We start from the raw sequence: 20925 nt of genomic DNA on the forward strand, positions 1-20925 counted from the left end.
GCAGCCAGACCCAACATCTGTAAGCTATAATCAAGCTAGAATTAGACGATTGAAATGCAAAATTTCAATTTTTTGGGCTTTTAAGTTCAAGTTAAGCTTTTTCTCGTATGGCTCTGACCCCTTTTCATTTGATCATATAGGAAAAAGTTATGAGATTTCTTTGATCCAATCAAAGAATGGCATCTCTGATGCTTTGTATAAGTCTTCCATAGACCATAGGATTCTTAAATTAGACCTCATGATTGTGCAAAGACTCTTCCACAAGACTAGGGTTGTAAAGGGATGATGGAACCATCGCTCAAGAAACTCGACGACATATACTATGGGAATTAAAGTTCTCGATCTTTGGCCCTATTCCTAAAACAAATAACTATTATGTAATAATATAATAATTAGTATAATTCATCTGCGTTTAGCAGTGGGTCCATAAACAAAAAAAATTTCAAATGTAAAAATGCATGACTTGGGTTAAAGAGCACGAAATATATTTTGCATCATCACTATTTTTCATATAAAATATTTTTTACAGTAGCATCATGAATAGTGCATAGCATACTAGTGCCCAATACATTGGCAACTAATTTCTTTCCCTTTAATTTTTTCCTTTTAAAATATTTCCAATTGTATTTTTTTCTCTTTAAGTTTCTTTTCTTTCTCTAATTGAATTTTTTTTTCATACTATAAAGAGGAAATAAATTGATGTGAATTTTTTTATATTATATACAAATTGGGTGATGATAATTGTTTTTCATTTCACGTTACGTAGTTGAATTTTCTTATTAAAGCATGTGTTTGTTTTTGCGTATCAAAAATTCTTCAAAAAAACATTTGAAATTTTTTTTTTTTATGTTTTTACTTTTACTTCAAATTAATATCTTTTGATGTGATGATATAAAAAATAAATTTTAAAAAAAAAAATAGCAGCTCAATATAACCCCAACGTTATTGGGTTTTGCTAGGCTGCCAGATATTTTGAATTTTATTTTTTTTTGCCTCTTTAGATTTCTTTTCTTTTCTCTTATTTAATTTTTTTTATATGGTAAAGAGGAAGTAAATTAATGGGATTTTATATATTGTACAAAAGTTGGGTGATGATAATTATTTTTCATTTGAGGTTGGGTCGAATTTTCTTATTAAAGCATGTTTGTTTTTGCCTTTCAAAAATACTTTAAAAAAAAATTGAATTTTATTTTTTTGAATTCAAATTAATATTCTTGATGTTTTTTGTATTATTTTGATGTGATAATATAAAAAAGCATTGTCTTTTCTGTTTGTTATGCCAAAAGCTGCTAAGTCTGGCTTTGGTTGCCAAACCTGCCACTATTGGATCTGGCTCACAGTCAAATCCACCAAATCTTGGGTCAGGCTTGGGAAGCCAGACCCAACTTTTTAGGAGGGCCCAATAGCGTTGGGCCTTTGCTGGTTGTGGACATAGATTAATTACACTATGAACCACATTGTAAACAAAATGTTTGCACTATGGACAATATTATAGCACTAGCAGGAGTTGTTTTTTTGTTTTTTTTAATCAAAAAATATTATTGGATCTGGTTTGTTAGGATTCAATAGTTTTAGCAAGATCTAATAGCATTTGGTGGGCCTCCTAGTCAACATATTTTTGGTTGGTCTTCTGAAAAAGCAAAGTATAAAGCAATTGGTAATGCTCCTACAATATTATAATGGGGTCCAGTTTCTACTTCTTGAACTTGGAATTTCTACAACTGCTCATGTGGTGTGATCCGCCGATACTACCATTACATTTGAGAACTACATTACATTACCTTCATCCAAATCTACTGAAGTTTTAAAAATTTAATAATTGAACTTGTAAATGCACGGGCCTTACCCCGGAGGGAGCCCTTCCAGAAATTCTCGATGGCCTAGGCAAGACCTAGGCCAAAGAGGGGGTTTGGAAATAGTTTTCAACCAGCAATTGACGCGCCTCGGTTAGAACCTCACTAGCTGCGTCATTGCCCCAAGCGCAAAGATAATTAATAACCAGCAGGATCTTTTAGTTTTATACTAGTTTGGGACTCGGCTCCTGGTAAATATTTCGATGTGGGATTCAGATTGAGGTGGTTATTACAATGTTGTAGGAGACCACCTTTGTCCGATTTTCCTACCCTGTCTGGTCCTTCAGTATATAACGACGTAGTGGTGAGTCGTTCAATATTCTAAAGAAAAAGTAGATAAGAAAAACTATGCATGTTATATCAGATGTGGTAATAATAGAGGAAACGTTACATGTTTGAAAATGTCAACAAAAACCCCCATTCACAGACAAGTCTCTAAGATAATGAACATGCAAGACAGGTTCCAATGGCAGCATGAGGATTGAGAGAGTTAAAATCATTATCTATTTTCTGTTAACAATGGCCATGGCCTCTTCTAGGCTGTTTGCTTATCAGTAGTCAAATAACAGAGATTGTTAACCATTCTCAAGCTAATCGTAAAGGGTCCCCCTCAAAATTAACAATCTAAGAAAAAACAATATATATAGGGTAGGACTGCCCCAAGAATTTCCTCCTTCTCCACACTTACACCATTGTCAAGATTATGGCAAGATCTTTGATTTCAGGAATAGGAAAAAGAGGGTTTAATAGTCAGCAAAATACCATAAAATCAATAAGAAAAACACAAACAGGTAAAGAGAAGCACCTAAATAAACATCGAAAGAAAAAAAGCAGCATAGAGGTGTGTGTTCCAAGAAGTTCCTGAACATGAGTTGGGGGATGAAGTTCAAAGTAAAGAACTTTACTGTCTCCCAACCATCAATGACTTGCTTTCAGTCGATCCATCACAAACTACAAATCAAAGCATTGGATTTGTTCTCTGTATCATTCTAGTCTGCAATTAGTTACAGAAACATGAAGAACCCAGACAAGCATAGAACCCGCACAAACTACAAGTTAAAACAATGGAACTAGAGTTGGTGGGGTGCGCCAGGCCAATGCTATAGTACAGCGCAAAGGCGACTATCGAGAGCCCCAGTAGCAAGCTACTGTGATGGTCCCTCCCCCTAAAAAAATAAATTTAATATCGTGTGAGCCATCGGCCCACGTATCAGATATTAAACTGATAAGAACAGATACTACACTTGATCTTAGCCAAAAGGCCGAGAAAGGTATGACTGACTCAGAGCTAGTAAGCTTTGTTTTATAGTGCGCTCCTGCTTGTGCCCTTTGTTTTTTCTGCTATATGGGACGACAGAATGCAGACTGGGCTTGTTACTTCGCAATATGCTTCTATTATTTCACCAAGGGGCGTGAAACACAAGGCTGGCGACAAAAAGTTTTTGCGCTTGCCAAGTCCCCTGCACGGCGGAGAATGATGTGCTCTCTTAGTCTTGGGCAAAGCTAAGAGTGCAGAGCCGATTATGCTTTTATATTGACCAAATTATACTGAACTAAGGAGCCAAAACAAGATTTATAATTCTGGTGCATAAAGGTAGTTTTTAGCTAATATTCTCACACGATGAAGATATATAACAATTTCTTGTTGTTTGATCAAGACAGAATAAATGGAGACACAAGGGAGGAAAACACACACACACGTATACATGTGTGTGTGTGTAAAGATAGATAACTTGATCTCTCTCTGTCTCTCTCAATGGGTCTAGTAATTTTGATTGGGTTGGGTAGTGTTGAAGATGAAAGTCTACTAATAGTTTTATACTAACTTTTTTAGGTAAAATAATAATAATAAAAAATAACACATGGTGAAATTTTGATTGATAGAAATTTTTTGTTTCTATAAATGCTTTATTGAGACAAGTTCATATGCATTTAAAAATAAAGGTGCATCTCTCAAAAACATGATTAGGAGAATTTTATACTTTGCATGTATTTCTCCTTAAGGAATTTGTTAACACTGACAGCCAGAAGATGGTGCAAAGTTTCAGTAACTCGGTAGTACTTGGTTGCGCTACCAAAGCTCTCACATGACCTTTTAAAATGCATCAAATCTGACTGGAGGTAGGTTCCACTAGAAATACTTTTGGACCATCATTCTGTTGTTATATGGGGCTTTTGAAGCCTCATATTCATGCTTCGTTATGTCTGCAGGGTAACCCATAGATCATATATAATATTTTCTACAGTATTACGAATTTACACTAGCCAAGGGCTCTCAAATCCAGAATTGTCAAGGAAAATCATAAAAACTGCTGAAATTAGAGGCATCAATGAGATTTTCTATATCTATAGATTTGACGGCCTGCGCAGTGACACAGTGTTTAACATAGAGAAAATAGCTTTTAAAAACTCCTGTAAAAATTTGAGTGAAGTCCAATGATCGGATCAAAAGATAGAATTCATTGAAACCTCACACACTACAAATCAAAGCTTTGGGTACTTGAGTTGGTGGGGTGCGCCAGGCCAATGCTATAGTGCAGCGCAAAGGCGACGCTCTCAAGAGCCCCAGTAGCAAGCTACTGTGATGGACTCTCCCCCTAAATAAATAAATTTAATATCGTGTGAGCCATTGGCTCACGTATCAGATATTAAACTGATAAGAACAGATACTACACTTGATCTTAGCCAAAAGGCCGAGAAAGGTATGATTGATTCAGGGCTAGTAAGCTTTCTTTTATAGTGCGTTCCTGCTTCTGCCCTTTGTTTTTTCTGCGATATGGGAAGACAGAATACAGACTGGGCTTGTTACTTCGCAGTATGCTTCTATTATTTCACCATGGGGCGTGAAACACAAGGCTGGCGACAAAAAGTTTTTGCGCTTGCCAAGTCCCCTGCACGGCTTGGGCAAAGCTAAGATCGTGCAGAGCCAATTATGCTTTTATACTGACCAAATTATACTGAACTAAGGAGCCAAAACTTCTTGTTTCCATGCAAGTTCTTGCCCCCTGCTTTCTAGCTTTTTTCCAATAACAAGATTAATAATTCTGGTGCATAAAGGTAGTTTTTATTAGCTAATATTTTCACACAGTGAAGATATAACAATTTCTTGTTGTTTCAAGACAGAATAAATGGAGACACAAGGGAGGAAAACACATTTGATTGTCAAGACAGATAAAAATAGGCTTTTGTCTCTATATTACAAATAATTTCTAGCTATTTATCTATCTTTCTAAACAGGAGAAACATTGATGGAAGCAAGTTAAAAGAAAATTACAACTTTCTCCTTAAATATTTCATAATTTTAATCTCTACCCTAGATCTGGACAATTGATTTTAATTAACTTAAAAATTTAAGAAAGTTAATGGAGTTTTATTGTTTATGAACAATGAAGCTCCTATTTTTTATTTTTTTTCAATTCAACCTTTCTTTTTCTTTATTTTCCTTGTTTTTTCAATGTCATTATCCAATGCTTTTTAACACTCATTTAGGATTTTTTTTTTTTTTTTAACCGATCAAGTAAAACTAAATCATATAAAAAAGTCATATTTAGGAGGTAGTTTTCTATTAACTGTCATTTCATGGATGATTAGTGTGGGTTTGATCAACACCGACATTCTCGTCAATGCCTATTTCATATTAATGGAAAAATACCCATCTATAATGGCATAAGCACTGAAAATTGAATATATATATGTGTGTGTGTGTGTGTGAAATTTAGTGAATGAAAATTAATTAGCTTAAACAACGTGTCCATACATTATCATTTTATAATGATAATTTAAATTACAATCGCAATATTAATTTAATATTGAATGTAAGATGGATATCGGTGTTTGCAAGGGATAACAATATTGAAGTAATAATGATTAAAACATATTTCTTAACTCGCTTATCTATATTATTGTAGTTCATCATATAAATCCCATTAGGATTGACTAAGGGTGGTGGTCCTTAACAGGGATTTTTCATGGGTTGAGATGTGAAGGACATGTTTTCTCAAGTAGCCATGTGTACTGTTATGTAATAGACCTCAAAATAGTAGTGGTAAGATTTGCTGATGTAGAGAAAAAGAAATAATATTAATTATTAATTATTATTATTATTATTATTATTATTATACTACATTTTAAAATGCATGGAACAAATATTGTGTATTTATTATGGAAATAGACTCATTGCACTATAACTATATTATAGGTATAAAATGTTTGCACTGTAGATGATATTATAGCACCATAAGAACGTTGTCTTTGCTGTTTTTTTGTTAAAAAATGTTGCTGGAAAGCGTTGTCTTTTCTATTTATTGTGCCAAAAGCTATTGAATCTAGCTTGACAGCCACACCCACCGTTATTAGGTCTTGCTAGGCAGTCATGCCCAATGCTATTGGGTACTGTGCAACACTAGGTGGACGTTGTCTTTTCTCTTTGGGATTCCAAAAGCTGCTGGGTGACGCTTGGTAGCCAGACCCAATGATCTTGGGTCTCGCTTTAACGCCAAACCCAATAACCACCTATAAACATAGAATTTTTGCACTATGGATGACACTTAAGCACTACGGAGGTGTTGTCTTTGTTATTTTTTAGTCAAAAAGTGGTGTTAGAGGGCGTTGTTTTTTTTTTTTGTTTTCTGTACCAAAAGTTGTTGGGGGCTGGCTTGGTAACCAAACCAAACATTAATAAGTCTGACTAGGCAGTCAAATCCAAATCACTTTTAAAAAGTGATGGATCTGGCTTAGCAGCCAGACCCAACATCTGTAAGCTATAATCAAGCTAGAATTAGACGATTGAAATGCAAAATTTCAATTTTTGGGCTTTTAAGTTCAAGTTAAGCTTTTTCTCGTATGGCTCTGACCCCTTTCATTTGATCATATAGGAAAAGTTATGAGATTTCTTTGATCCAATCAAAGAATGGCATCTCTGATGCTTTGTATAAGTCTTCCATAGACCATAGGATTCTTCATTAGACCTCATGATTGTGCAAAGACTCTTCCACAAGACTAGGTTGTAAAGGGATGATGGAACCATCGCTCAAGAAACTCGACGACATATACTGGGAATTAAAGTTCTCGATCTTTGGCCCTATTCCTAAAACAAATAACTATTATGTAATAATATAATAATTAGTATATTCATCTGCGTTTAGCAGTGGGTCCATAACAAAAAAAATTTCAAATGTAAAAATGCATGACTTGGGTTAAAAGCACGAAATATATTTGCATCATCACTATTTTCATATAAAATATTTTTTACAGTAGCATCATGAATAGTGCATAGCATACTAGTGCCCAATACATTGGCAACTAATTTCTTTCCCTTTAATTTTTTCCTTTTAAAATATTTCCAATTGTATTTTTTTTCCTCTTTAAGTTTCTTTTCTTTTCTCTAATTGAATTTTTTTCATACTATAAAGAGGAAATAAATTGATGTGAATTTTTTTATATTATATACAAATTGGGTGATGATAATTGTTTTTCATTTCACGTTACGTAGTTGAATTTTCTTATTAAAGCATGTTTGTTTTTGGCGTATCAAAAAATTCTTCAAAAAAAACATTTGAATTTTTTTTTTTATGTTTTACTTTACTTCAAATTAATATCTTTTGATGTGATGATATAAAAAATAAATTTTAAAAAAAATAGCAGCTCAATATAAACCCAACGTTATTGGGTTTTGCTAGGCTGCCAGATATTTTGAATTTTTATTTTTTTTGCCTCTTTAGATTTCTTTTCTTTTCTCTTATTTAATTTTTTTTTATATGGTAAAGAGGAAGTAAATTAATGGGATTTTATATATTGTACAAAAGTTTGGGTGATGATAATTATTTTTCATTTGAGGTTGGGTTCGAATTTTCTTATTAAAGCATGTTTTGTTTTTGCCTTTCAAAAATACTTTAAAAAAAAAAAATTGAATTTTATTTTTTTGAATTCAAATTAATATTCTTGATGTTTTTGTATTATTTTGATGTGATAATATAAAAAAGCATTGTCTTTTCTGTTTGTTATGCCAAAAGCTGCTAAGTCTGGCTTGGTTGCCAAACCTGCCACTATTGGATCTGGCTCACAGTCAAATCCACCAATCTTGGGTCAGGCTTGGAAGCCAGACCCAACTTTTTAGGAGGGCCCAATAGCGTTGGGCTTTGCTGGTTGTGGACATAGATTAATTACACTATGAACCACATTGTAAACAAAATGTTTGCACTATGGACAATATTATAGCACTAGCAGGAGTTGTTTTTTGTGTTTTTTTAATCAAAAAATATTATTGGATCTGGTTTGTTAGGATTCAATAGTTTAGCAAGATCTAATAGCATTTGGTGGGTCCTCCTAGTCAACATATTTTTGGTTGGTCTTCTGAAAAAGCAAAGTATAAAGCAATTGGTAATGCTCCTACAATATTATAATGGGTCCAGTTTCTACTTCTTGAACTTGGAATTTCTACAACTGCTCATGTGGTGTGATCCGCCGATACTACCATTACATTTGAGAACTACATTACATTACCTTCATCCAAAATCTACTGAAGTTTTAAATTTAATAATTGAACTTGTAAATGCAGGGCCTTACCCCGGAGGGAGCCCTTCCAGAAATTCTCGATGGCCTAGGCAAGACCTAGGCCAAAGAGGGGGTTTGGAAATAGTTTTCAACCAGCAATTGACGCGCCTCGGTTAGAACCTCACTAGCTGCGTCATTGCCCCAAGCGCAAAGATAATTAATAACCAGCAGGATCTTTTAGTTTTATACTAGTTTGGGACTCGGCTCCTGGTAAATATTTCGATGTGGGATTCAGATTGAGGTGGTTATTACAATGTTGTAGGAGACCACCTTTGTCCGATTTTCCTACCCTGTCTGGTCCTTCAGTATATAACGACGTAGTGGTGAGTCGTTCAATATTCTAAAGAAAAAGTAGATAAGAAAAACTATGCATGTTATATCAGATGTGGTAATAATAGAGGAAACGTTACATGTTTGAAAATGTCAACAAAAACCCCCATTCACAGACAAGTCTCTAAGATAATGAACATGCAAGACAGGTTCCAATGGCAGCATGAGGATTGAGAGAGTTAAAATCATTATCTATTTTCTGTTAACAATGGCCATGGCCTCTTCTAGGCTGTTTGCTTATCAGTAGTCAAATAACAGAGATTGTTAACCATTCTCAAGCTAATCGTAAAGGGTCCCCCTCAAAATTAACAATCTAAGAAAAAACAATATATATAGGGTAGGACTGCCCCAAGAATTTCCTCCTTCTCCACACTTACACCATTGTCAAGATTATGGCAAGATCTTTGATTTCAGGAATAGGAAAAAGAGGGTTTAATAGTCAGCAAAATACCATAAAATCAATAAGAAAAACACAAACAGGTAAAGAGAAGCACCTAAATAAACATCGAAAGAAAAAAAGCAGCATAGAGGTGTGTGTTCCAAGAAGTTCCTGAACATGAGTTGGGGGATGAAGTTCAAAGTAAAGAACTTTAACTGTCTCCCAACCCATCAATGACTTGCTTTTCAGTCGATCCATCACAAACTACAAATCAAAGCATTGGATTTGTTCTCTGTATCATTCTAGTCTGCAATTAGTTACAGAAACATGAAGAACCCAGACAAGCATAGAACCCGCACAAACTACAAGTTAAAACAATGGAACTAGAGTTGGTGGGGTGCGCCAGGCCAATGCTATAGTACAGCGCAAAGGCGACTATCGAGAGCCCCAGTAGCAAGCTACTGTGATGGTCCCTCCCCCTAAAAAAATAAATTTAATATCGTGTGAGCCATCGGCCCACGTATCAGATATTAAACTGATAAGAACAGATACTACACTTGATCTTAGCCAAAAGGCCGAGAAAGGTATGACTGACTCAGAGCTAGTAAGCTTTGTTTTATAGTGCGCTCCTGCTTGTGCCCTTTGTTTTTTCTGCTATATGGGACGACAGAATGCAGACTGGGCTTGTTACTTCGCAATATGCTTCTATTATTTCACCAAGGGGCGTGAAACACAAGGCTGGCGACAAAAAGTTTTTGCGCTTGCCAAGTCCCCTGCACGGCGGAGAATGATGTGCTCTCTTAGTCTTGGGCAAAGCTAAGAGTGCAGAGCCGATTATGCTTTTATATTGACCAAATTATACTGAACTAAGGAGCCAAAACAAGATTTATAATTCTGGTGCATAAAGGTAGTTTTTAGCTAATATTCTCACACGATGAAGATATATAACAATTTCTTGTTGTTTGATCAAGACAGAATAAATGGAGACACAAGGGAGGAAAACACACACACACGTATACATGTGTGTGTGTGTAAAGATAGATAACTTGATCTCTCTCTGTCTCTCTCAATGGGTCTAGTAATTTTGATTGGGTTGGTAGTGTTGAAGATGAAAGTCTACTAATAGTTATACTAACTTTTTTAGGTAAAAATAATAATAAAAAAATAACACATGGTGAAATTTTGATTGATAGAAATTTTTGTTTCTATAAATGCTTTATTGAGACAAGTTCATATGCATTTAAAAATAAAGGTGCATCTCTCAAAAACATGATTAGGAGAATTTTATACTTTGCATGTATTTCTCCTTAAGGAATTTGTTAACACTGACAGCCAGAAGATGGTGCAAAAGTTTCAGTAACTCGGTAGTACTTGGTTGCGCTACCAAAGCTCTCACATGACCTTTTAAAATGCATCAAATCTGACTGGAGGTAGGTTCCACTAGAAATACTTTTGGACCATCATTCTGTTGTTATATGGGGCTTTTGAAGCCTCATATTCATGCTTCGTTATGTCTGCAGGGGTAACCCCATAGATCATATATAATATTTTCTACAGTATTACCGAATTTACACTAGCCAAGGGCTCTCAAATCCAGAATTGTCAAGGAAAATCATAAAAACTGCTGAAATTAGAGGCATCAATGAGATTTTCTATATCTATAGATTTGACGGCCTGCGCAGTGACACAGTGTTTAACATAGAGAAAATAGCTTTTAAAAACTCCTGTAAAAATTTGAGTGAAGTCCAATGATCGGATCAAAAGATAGAATTCTTTTAACTTGTTATTCTGATCTGGCGTGACTAGACTCCTTCTTAGTGGTATGGGAAGAGCATGAACTTTGAAAGCATGAAAATCAGATTTAGTGGACCCTTGTGTAGACCTAAAAGGAAACGTTAATTCATCAAATTTTACATGCAGAGAGATATATATATGCGACCTATTTGCATGTTTAAACATTAATACCCTTTGTGATGTGTAGAGTATAACAGGAACACACAACATACATATTTGTAGTCCAATTTAAACCTTCCAAAAGGAGTAAGTAATGGGTAACATGTACACCCAAAAACTCGTAGAAGAGTATAAGATGGCAGTGATCCAAAAACAAGCTCATAAAGAGACTTGTTACCAAGAATAGAAGTTGGAAGCCAATTGATAAGAAATATTGCATGCAATTGTGAATGCAACTGTCCAAAATCATGGTGAAATGAAGGCATGTGCCATTAATGTTAAACCAGCATCCACAATAAGCCAATGCCGACATTCGGCCAATTCATTTTGCTCTGGTGTACCGGGACATGATAATTTGCGAATAATGCCATGGGATACAAAACAATCTTGTAAACCCCGGTTTACAAATTCTCCGCCACCATCACTTTGAATTATTTTTACACAAGTATTGAATTGGTTAACCATTCGCTGAAGAAATGCAGGAAATATCATGGCAACAACAAATTTACAAGCCATAGGAAAGTGTCATACATATCGAGAATATTCATCGACAATGATTAAATAAAATTAAAACCTATCATAGGAGGGGATTAAGGCAGGTTCCCACACATAGGTATGAAGAGTATGGAAAAAGGTAGTAGCATATGTTTTTTGAGAGCTAAATGGTAACTTTGTTGATTTGCCCAAAAACCAACAATGTTAGTCAGAAATGATAAACATAAAAGTTAAAGAAATGAGGCCAAGTCGAGCATACCACAAGTTGCTAAGTGCTTTAGTTAATAGCAGACCAACTGAAGAACTTGAATGCTGTCGTAACTGGATTGGATACAAGCCATCAATCATTGAGCCCTTAAGTAGCACCTGTTTCGTTCTCATGTTCTTAAGAAGAAAGCTTTAAGGATAAAATATAAAATAATAGTTATGTTCCTTTGTTAGTTGAGAGATTGATAGCAATTTCTTTTTAATATCAGGGAAGATAAGAACATTATTGAGTGTGATATCAGTAGCAAGTAGTGAGACGTGTCCAATACCAGATATTTGTAATCCATTTCCATTAATTAACAACCATAACAGAATCATTTCCAAGATAACAATGAATACCTTGTACTTCACTTGTATCAGATGTCATATGATGATTTGCTCCAGTGTTGGGGTACCGAGTTTCCTCTCTAGTATGGGCAACTTGGAGTGCAACAAAAACTTTGAATTGTTATGCTTCCTCATTTGAGGCAAAGCATCCATCTGCTTTATGATTCGGGCCTCCACATCAAAAATAGGTTATGCCTCCACGTTTGCAACCAGCACAGTGTCCACCATGATTTGTGAATGTTTGAGTGAGTTCCGGAATTACCTTTAGTTGAGCGTGAAGAACGAGCATCTTTCTATTGGGATTGAGAAGTAGTCTGGTTGTGCGTAATATTACAACCACAAGAACCATGAGTTCCACAAGACTTTGTATTGGTTTTACCACGATTTGTGTAAAATGCAATGTTAGGAGAAGTCACCCATGCTGCTTAAAGGCGAATTTCAAAATCACGTAGTTTGTCAATGACCCCCTCAAGAAACTATCCCAAGCATGTAAGGCTGCTACTATAAAATCAAACTCAAATCCTAAGACTTGATGAATACATATAATGAACTCACCGTCATCTATTGGCTTACCCGCACCTCGAAGAGACAAGGCCAGAGATTTGGCCTTGTGCAGATAATCTTCTAAAGAAGAACTGTCTTTGTTGAGCAACTGCAACTCGCCCTTCATCTGTTGAAGATGATCCCCAGTATGACTACCATAAAGAGTCTCCAAAACATGCCAAGCATCATGAGAGGATTCATTATTGATGACTTGGGACAGGGGACCATTAGACAGGTAGTGCGCAACCACATAACTGCCGCTGGGTTGATTCAAGACACACCATCTTCACTGATGATGGTTTGGGACGGGCAAGGAACCTGATTTTGCACATAACCGAGAAGACCATTTCTACGCACAATGGGAATGACTTCGGCTTTTCATAAAAGATAATTGGTGGAGGCTAGCTTAATAGAGATATCAGGTAAATGAGGAGAAGAAGGTGGAAATTCAAGAGAATTTGACACAGGTGGGATCGAAGAGGTAGAAGACTCCATCATTGGTGGTACCTCTGGAAGCTATGATACTGTGTAGGAAAACTAACCTACCTTTTTTTAGTATTGTATTCATCTTAAATAGAAATTACAAGCGTGAGTAACGGTTATGTACAGCTGACATCATGGCTTTCTATTGTGCAATACATGGAAATATAATCACTGCCTATTATGCTGAACATGGAAAGTAGTAACGTATACAAAACAGAGTAAGGAATTAAATATGAGAGGAAGTCAAGGAGATAGGATCATGGTTGACAGAATGTATCTCTTCATATTTTTAATAGGATACTTTGAAATGCCAAAATAAAAGTACAGAGCAATGCAGCACAAAAACAAACGAATATGAAAACCTCGGCTGAAACCTCAGAGAAAGCATGGACTCCAAATATCCAAATCCATAGACATCTACTTGGAAGATAATACATGCAAAGTATAAAACGTGTGTGCATTGAGAGGAACTGAAAAAATCCAACTAAAAAAAAAAGAAACATGGCAAAAAACACTAATTTGGTGATGAGAAGTTGAATGCAAAAACACCAGATATAGTGAAAATTAAAGTTTTATCCCAACACATACAAAGGTATGGATATTCGAAGAAGGTATGTTTTCCGTGAATAGTGACCATTAAGGCAGATATTGTGATTTGTGAATGCTGAGCAGAGAATATATTTGGGAAAGCTCCAATTCCTTTCAAGATCCAGCAGACTCTGCAAAACTATTTTTTTAATCATAATCTACCAATATTCTAAAGAAAAAGTAGATAAGAAAAACTATGCATGTTATATCAGATGTGGTAATAATGGAGGAAACGTTACATGTTTGAAAATCACAACAAAAACCCAATTCACAGACACGTCTCTAAGATAATGAACATGCAAGACAGGTTCCAATGGCAGCATGAGGATTGAGAGAGAGTGAAAATCATTATCTATTTTCTGTTAACAATGGCATGGCCTCTTCTAGGTTGTTTGCTTATCAGTAGTCAGATAACAGAGATTGTTAACCATTCTCAAGCTAATCGTAAATGGTTTACTCAAAATTAACAATCTAAGAAAAAAAAAATACTAGTATATATATAGGGTAGGACTGCCCCAAGAATTTCCTCCTTCTCCACACATACATCATTGTCAAGATTATGGCAAGATCTTTGATTTAGTGTATAGGAAAAGGAGGGTTTAATAGTCAGCAAAATACCATAAAATCAATAAGAAAAACTAAAGAAAACAGGTAAAGAGAAGCACCTAAATATGGGACGAAGTTCAAAGTAGAGAACTTCACTGTCTCCCAACCATCAATGGCTTGCTTTCAATCGATCCATCCCAAACCACAAATCAAAGAATTGGAATTGTTCTCTGAATCATTCTAGTCTGTCATTGGTTACTGAAACATGAAGAACCCGCGAACTACAAATCAAAGCTTTGGATACTAGAGTTGGTGGGGTGCGCCAGGCCAATGCTACAGTGCAGCGCAAAGGCGACGATCGAGAGCCCCAGTAGCAAGCTACTGTGATGGACCCTCCCCCTAAAAAAAATAAATTTAATATCGTGTGAGCCATTGGCCCACGTATCAGATATTAAACTGATAAGAACAGATACTACACTTGATCTTAGCCAAAAGGCCGAGAAAGGTATGATTGATTCAGGGCTATTAAGCTTTGTTTTATAGTGTGCTCCTGCTTCTGCCCTTTGTTATTTTTGCCATGTGGGACGACAGAATACAGACTGGGCTTGTTACTTCGCAAATTGCTTCTATTATTTCACCATGGGGCGTGAAACACAAGGCTGGCGACAAAAAGTTTTGCACGGCTTGGGCAAAGCTAAGAGTGCGGAGCCAATTATGCTTTTATACTGACCAATTTCTTGCCTACTGCTTTCTAGCTCATCTTTCAGTTTTTTTTCCAATAACAAGATTAATAATTCTGGTGCATAAAGGTAGTTTTTAGCTAATATTCTCACACAGTGAAGATATAACAATTTCTTGTTTCAAGACAGAATAATTGGAGACACAAGGGAGGAAAACACATTTGATTGTCAAGACAGATAAAAATAGGTTTTTGTCTCTATATTACAATTAATTTCTAGCTAATTTTAATCCCTGCCCTTCCGTTCAGATCTGTACAATTGATTTTAATTAACTTACAAATTTTCCCCTCTATAGTTGAAAACTAAAAAATATAGAAGAATTTTTTAACCAAACAAATACAGAAATATAAACAAGGGAGAGAATGAGAGACCGTATGAAATTTATCATAATTTAATTAAATTATCTTCTTGGTAATCTATTAACTTTTTTCCATCATTAATCCAACGTTGTTGCGAATATCATGTGAAAGTGCTTTAAATTATAATTGAGTGGATCTTAGGTTTAGCTCGCTTAGGCAAAAATCTCATTTGATATCAATGGTAGTGCCTATAGACATAACCTTTATCTAAAATATTCTTTCAAAAAAATAAGCTGTTTTTTTTATTCTTTTCTTGGATTTGGTATATAATGACTTGACTTATTTGTTAAATCAAGCTAAGATTTGTGCTTCGCAAAAACACAAACTTAGGCATATATTGCGCAGCGAGATTCAATGATTTAATACTTTAAATAATACATTTGATTTGTCTTTAAAATGTTGTTGAAGAACTCTTATGAGGCGTTTAGGCTTGATTCAACAGAGCCTCGTTCTTTGTAAACTTCAACGTAAATGAAGGAGATTTGAGATCTTTTGAGAGAGCTTCTTTACTTAAAGAGCTTGTCTTGAAGAAGATATTTTGTTGAAGAACTCTATGGGGCGTTTATGCTTGATCCAATAGAGATTTGTTATTTGTAGATTTCAAGCATAGATGAAGGAAGCTTGAAAGTTTCTAAGAGAGCTTCCTTACTTAAATCGTAAAATCATAAAATCACAAGAAAAATATTTTAACTAATTATATATTGATAATTTCAGTCAAGTAGTAAATAATAATATGACACAATTAAAATAAAAGTAAAATAAACAATACAAATATCCAAACACCTTAGAATACACAATTCAAAAAAAAATTCATACATGGTTTAAATAACTTAAAAATATAATATAATACAATTATGTTCATAAAATTTCATTAACTAAAAATTAACAAATCTAAAACAAACAATATGTTCAAGAATCAATATATACATCAACAAGGATGTATAGTGTAGAGAGTTACAAAATACAAAAAAGAAAAAGCATACACATATGGTTAAATTCCTGATTGAATCAAGTTGAGTGAAGTTAAATAATCTATTAAAACTATGATTGAATCAACCTGATTTTATTGTGTTAATATTTTATATGGTTAAATTAGAAATTCAATTCTAAATTAAACTTTCAAGTCATCACATAATGAAATGTAAAATTAAACTTTCAATTACAGATTGTGGAGTGGAGTGTCGGGGGACTCGAATAGGAAGACAGTAAATTTTTGAACTTTTGTTAAGCTCGTAAAATTGGTCCAATTTTACCAGTTTGACCAAGTTTGACCGATTTTGAGTTTTTAACCTAATTTTACACATTATATATATGTTGACTCATAAAATCGTACAACTTGCGATTTTAACAACAATGATTAGAAGTACTTTGCGACCATGATTTTGTTGTTATACAGGACTTCCAAAGCCTCAAATTCATGCTTTGTTATGTCTGCAGGGATACCCCCATAAATCATAGATAATACTTTATAGAGTATTACAAAGAATTTATGCTAGCCAAGGGCTCCCAAATCTGGAATTGCCAAGGAAAATCACAAAAATTATCAAAACCGAGGGTGTCGATGAGATTTTTGATATCTAAAGATTTAACGATCCGTGTGGCAACACAATAACTAATGTGGGGAAAATAGCCTTCAAAAACTCCTGTAAATATTTGAGTGCAGTCCAACAGTCGAATCAAACATTAAGGTTTTTTTAAGCTATTATACTTGTTTAGCGTGACCATTCCCTTTTTAAATCTAGACCTATCACACTTAATTATAAATGTTTCGGCTAGGCTATTCATGCAATTTGTTGATGATAGATCATCATCTAATTATAATAGACTTATATTTAATTGCTCAGAATCACCCGTTCGTTACCATAAGGCCGATTACATCAATTCCTCATCACAAAGCAGCTTTGAGAAGCCGCGATGACTTGAAATCAACAGTGTCTAGACCGACAAGCATGAGACTTGTATCATGATCTGATTTCAATTCCATGCTGTAATATCCACTTATGCGTGAAGTTAACAAATCAATACATTACTTTTTATTTTCTTTGAAATGATTTCAGCTACAACATGGAGTGTTTCCCAAACTTCATTTTCTTTTCTCTTTTACAGAACAGGAACCAGATCGTTGATTCCAGCATCTCCGTAGCCTTCAGTTTTCCTCTGAACCCATTCATTCAAAATAAGTGGCCAAGTTGCATGGTTCATTGCACTTGAAGGGAAATTTGTAAATATCTCTTGACCAGCAAGGGTGCCTCCAACTGTTAGCCACTCCTGAGTAGTGGAGCCTAGCAATTCCATGAACAGTTACACAACAACAATCCATACTGCATTTCAAGTCTTTGATTTTCTACTATGAGTAGCATAAATTAAATCAACAAAATCCTTTGATTTTCTCCTCGAAAGATTCTTGGAAACAGATTGGATTCTCTTCCTTTCGATATGAAGCATGAAAAACCCTAACAATCAAATCATCTAAAGATGCAGTGGAGCATTGAAACCTCACACACTACAAATCAAAGCTTTGGGTACTTGAGTTGGTGGGGTGCGCCAGGCCAATGCTATAGTGCAGCGCAAAGACGACGCTCGAGAGCCCCAGTAGCGAGCTACTGTGATGGACTCTCCCCTTAAAAAAATAAATTTAATATCGTGTGAGCCATTGGCCCACGTATCAGATATTAAACTGATAAGAACAGATACTACACTTGATCTTAGCCAAAAGGCCGAGAAAGGTATGATTGATTCAGAGCTCGTAAGCTTTGTTTTATAGTGTGCTCCTGCTTCTGCCCTTTGTTATTTTTTCCATATGGGACGATAGAATACAGACTGGGGCTTGTTACTTCGTAATATGCTTCTATTATTTCACCAAGGGGCGTCAAAACAAAAGGGTGGCGACAAAAAGTTTTTGCGCTTGCCAAGTCCCCTGCACGGCGGAGAATGAGGTGCTCTCTTAGTCTTGGGCAAAGCTAAGAGTGCAGGGCCAATTATGCTTTTATAATGACCAAATTATACTGAACTAAGGAGCCAAAACTTCTTGTTTCCATGCAATTTCTTGCCAGTTATGCTTTCTAGCTCATCCTTCAGTTTTTTCCAATAACAAGATTAATAATTCTGGTGCATAAAGGTAGTTAATATTCTCACTCGATGAAGATAAAACAATTTCTTGTTGTTTCAAGACAGAATAAATGGAGACACAAGGGAGCTAGGAAACACATTTGTAAGTCCGACAAAATATTGTATGGTTTCTTGACTTCTAATTATTTGAATTCTCATCCAATCAAACCATAGGAGTCAAGTTAGAGGAATCCATTCTACCTTTGTATAATGAATATAATGCCAATTGAGCAGTCTTCATGTCATCCGTCAAAATTTCAGAATTGTAAGGCAATTTCAGGGTGTTCAAAGACACTGAACCTGTTTGATAGCCTCACCGAAAGACCACAAATCCAAACCTAATGAAAAGCAATGGAAAATTGTACAATGTATGAAACCTGGTGACAGGGGAGCCGGTGACTGAAGCCCCGGTGAACAGCGGCCGTAACTATAACGGTCCTAAGAGAGCGAAATTCCTTGTCAGGCAAGTTCCAGCCCACACGAAAGGCGTAATGATCTGGGCACTGTCTACTCTATTTATAGTCAAATGATCTGATACTAACTATACATTTAGAACAAAATGACATAAACTTAAGCTTCTAAACTTACTCACTTTTACCCATCCGCTCTTCTCCTGACCGATTGGAGGAAGGGAAGCGAGACTCGACTGTTAATGACCCAGTGGGGATCGACTGTTAAGGAGAGAGAGGGAAGCACAAGGTTGGTGACCCGGGGGAAAGCGAATGCAGATCTCACGCACGCAAAGTGAAATCTCAAGATTCAGATTGGGTTTGTGTTCGGTGTGGAGTAGATAGGGCTATTCCTGAGCAAGGCTATTCAGTAAAGGCGACGCCCGAACCATGCTCCAACAACGTAGCAGAATACAGGCTGATTGCAATTAGTGGTCAATCAAATGAAAGACATACTCTAAGTTAATTAAGAGTTGATAATTTGAACTTAGAAATGCAGGGCTTTACCCCGGAGGGAGCCCTTCCAGAAATTCTCGATGGCCTAGGCAAGACCTAGGCCAAAGAGGGGGTTTGGAAATAGTTTTCAACCAGCAATTGACGCGCCTCGGTTAGAACCTCACTAGCTGCGTCATTGCCCCAAGCGCAAAGATATCATCCCTCTTCTTTGAGCTTGAAACTTATAGGCACTTGAGCCTTGCAGTTTCTCTCCCTTTCGATGTGGGATTTAAGTTATCAATCCTTATTCCACTGAGTCATTGACTAGACCACCATATAAATTTTGCTTTGTTAAGAAATCTTATGCATCATACAACGTAAATTCATGGGGCACCAAAATCGAGCCCACCAAGAGGAGTTAAGGTGCTCCATCAAAACCAAACCCATGAAGAAGAATGAAAGGGCTGCAAAATGAGCCCAATAAGAGGGAAATAAAGGCTCAAAATTGGGCCCAATAAAAGTAAAAGAAAGCTAGCGGTGTTCAACCGCCACACCAAAACCGACATGTGCCGTCCCAAATGAAAGAGAATGGTATATCGCTTCCAATGCCTCAGAAAAGGTGAGTTTTTGTTTATAGAGAGATTACACACGGCGTCTGAAAGGTGTGAACCACTTTTACACGCACCAATTATTTTTTAATTATATAATGTATTTATTCAAACATCAAATAAACTCAAGTCAACCAGATAATAATTAAAAAAAACTATTGACTATTATAAAAATATAAAAAATCTCTAAATACTAGTTTTCAAATCTTTTTCTTTAAAGGGTATTTGAGACATTTTATTATGCTTTAAAAACATGAAAATTAAAATTAAAATAAAAAAAGAGTTGTTGTACCCTCAGTGACCAAAAGTGTAAAATTATTAGAATGGTAAAATTATTAACGTAAATGTTTCAATTCACATTGCAGTGGTGAGGTGTGATTGCTCTGTTTTTTTAATGCACTACACAAAAAATTACAACTACAACTAGAAAGGAAGTTTTTCTTGCTTTTTTTACTTTTTATAGGTTGGTTTGAAAAAATAAATGTTTGGTTAAAATTGTGGTTGAAATTGAGGTTAAAGAAAAAATAGTTTAATGTGTTTGGTTAAAAAAATGTTTTTAAATTGAGGTTATAAAATAATTAAAAAATATATATTAAAATAAAAATAAAAACTGAATTTTTTTTTAACTAGCAATAACATAATTGAAATTAAGATCAAATTTCACAAATGCTACGTCATCATGCGATATCCTTCTAATTTATGTAGTGTTATTAAATAATATTAAGTACTAGTTTTTCGAGTAAAACACAATTTTTTTAAAAAAAAATCAACAATTTCATTACGTACAAAATTCATTCGACAATAACTATAGTTATCATGATTTATCCTGCGTGCAATAAAATTAAGTAAAATATTATCAGGAATAAAATTGAGATTATAGTACGAACAAATTTAATTTACCTTAAACTAA

At 35.1% G+C, this 20925-nt stretch overlaps 1 long non-coding RNA gene and 8 other non-coding genes across 9 annotated transcripts; all 9 read right to left on the bottom strand.

Annotated features, from left to right (window-relative positions):
- Positions 1 to 1838: 1838 nt before the first annotated feature.
- On the bottom strand, positions 1839 to 1989 carry LOC118030083 (U4 spliceosomal RNA). Its single transcript, XR_004684266.1, has one exon. It is a non-coding gene; the product is annotated as a U4 spliceosomal RNA (small nuclear RNA).
- Positions 1990 to 2932: 943 nt separating this feature from the next.
- On the bottom strand, positions 2933 to 3128 carry LOC118030080 (U2 spliceosomal RNA). The gene has a single exon (XR_004684263.1). It is a non-coding gene; the product is annotated as a U2 spliceosomal RNA (small nuclear RNA).
- A 1233-nt stretch (positions 3129 to 4361) lies between these two features.
- LOC118030077 (U2 spliceosomal RNA) lies at positions 4362 to 4559 on the bottom strand. The gene has a single exon (XR_004684260.1). It is a non-coding gene; the product is annotated as a U2 spliceosomal RNA (small nuclear RNA).
- Positions 4560 to 8409: 3850 nt separating this feature from the next.
- On the bottom strand, positions 8410 to 8560 carry LOC118030084 (U4 spliceosomal RNA). The gene has a single exon (XR_004684267.1). It is a non-coding gene; the product is annotated as a U4 spliceosomal RNA (small nuclear RNA).
- A 946-nt stretch (positions 8561 to 9506) lies between these two features.
- Positions 9507 to 9702, bottom strand: LOC118030079 (U2 spliceosomal RNA). Its single transcript, XR_004684262.1, has one exon. It is a non-coding gene; the product is annotated as a U2 spliceosomal RNA (small nuclear RNA).
- Positions 9703 to 11555: 1853 nt separating this feature from the next.
- Positions 11556 to 15087, bottom strand: LOC140955609 (uncharacterized). Its single transcript, XR_012169898.1, has 2 exons — positions 12169 to 15087; positions 11556 to 11928 (listed from the first exon to the last, which is right to left on the bottom strand). It is a non-coding gene; the product is annotated as an uncharacterized lncRNA (long non-coding RNA).
- On the bottom strand, positions 14629 to 14825 carry LOC118030089 (U2 spliceosomal RNA). Its single transcript, XR_004684272.1, has one exon. It is a non-coding gene; the product is annotated as a U2 spliceosomal RNA (small nuclear RNA).
- Positions 15088 to 17949: 2862 nt separating the features above from the next.
- On the bottom strand, positions 17950 to 18145 carry LOC118030085 (U2 spliceosomal RNA). Its single transcript, XR_004684268.1, has one exon. It is a non-coding gene; the product is annotated as a U2 spliceosomal RNA (small nuclear RNA).
- A 1326-nt stretch (positions 18146 to 19471) lies between these two features.
- LOC118030082 (U4 spliceosomal RNA) lies at positions 19472 to 19622 on the bottom strand. The gene has a single exon (XR_004684265.1). It is a non-coding gene; the product is annotated as a U4 spliceosomal RNA (small nuclear RNA).
- Positions 19623 to 20925: the final 1303 nt, after the last annotated feature.

This window comes from Populus alba, chromosome 5 (assembly GCF_005239225.2).
Source record: "Populus alba chromosome 5, ASM523922v2, whole genome shotgun sequence".
NCBI lineage: Eukaryota > Viridiplantae > Streptophyta > Magnoliopsida > Malpighiales > Salicaceae > Populus > Populus alba.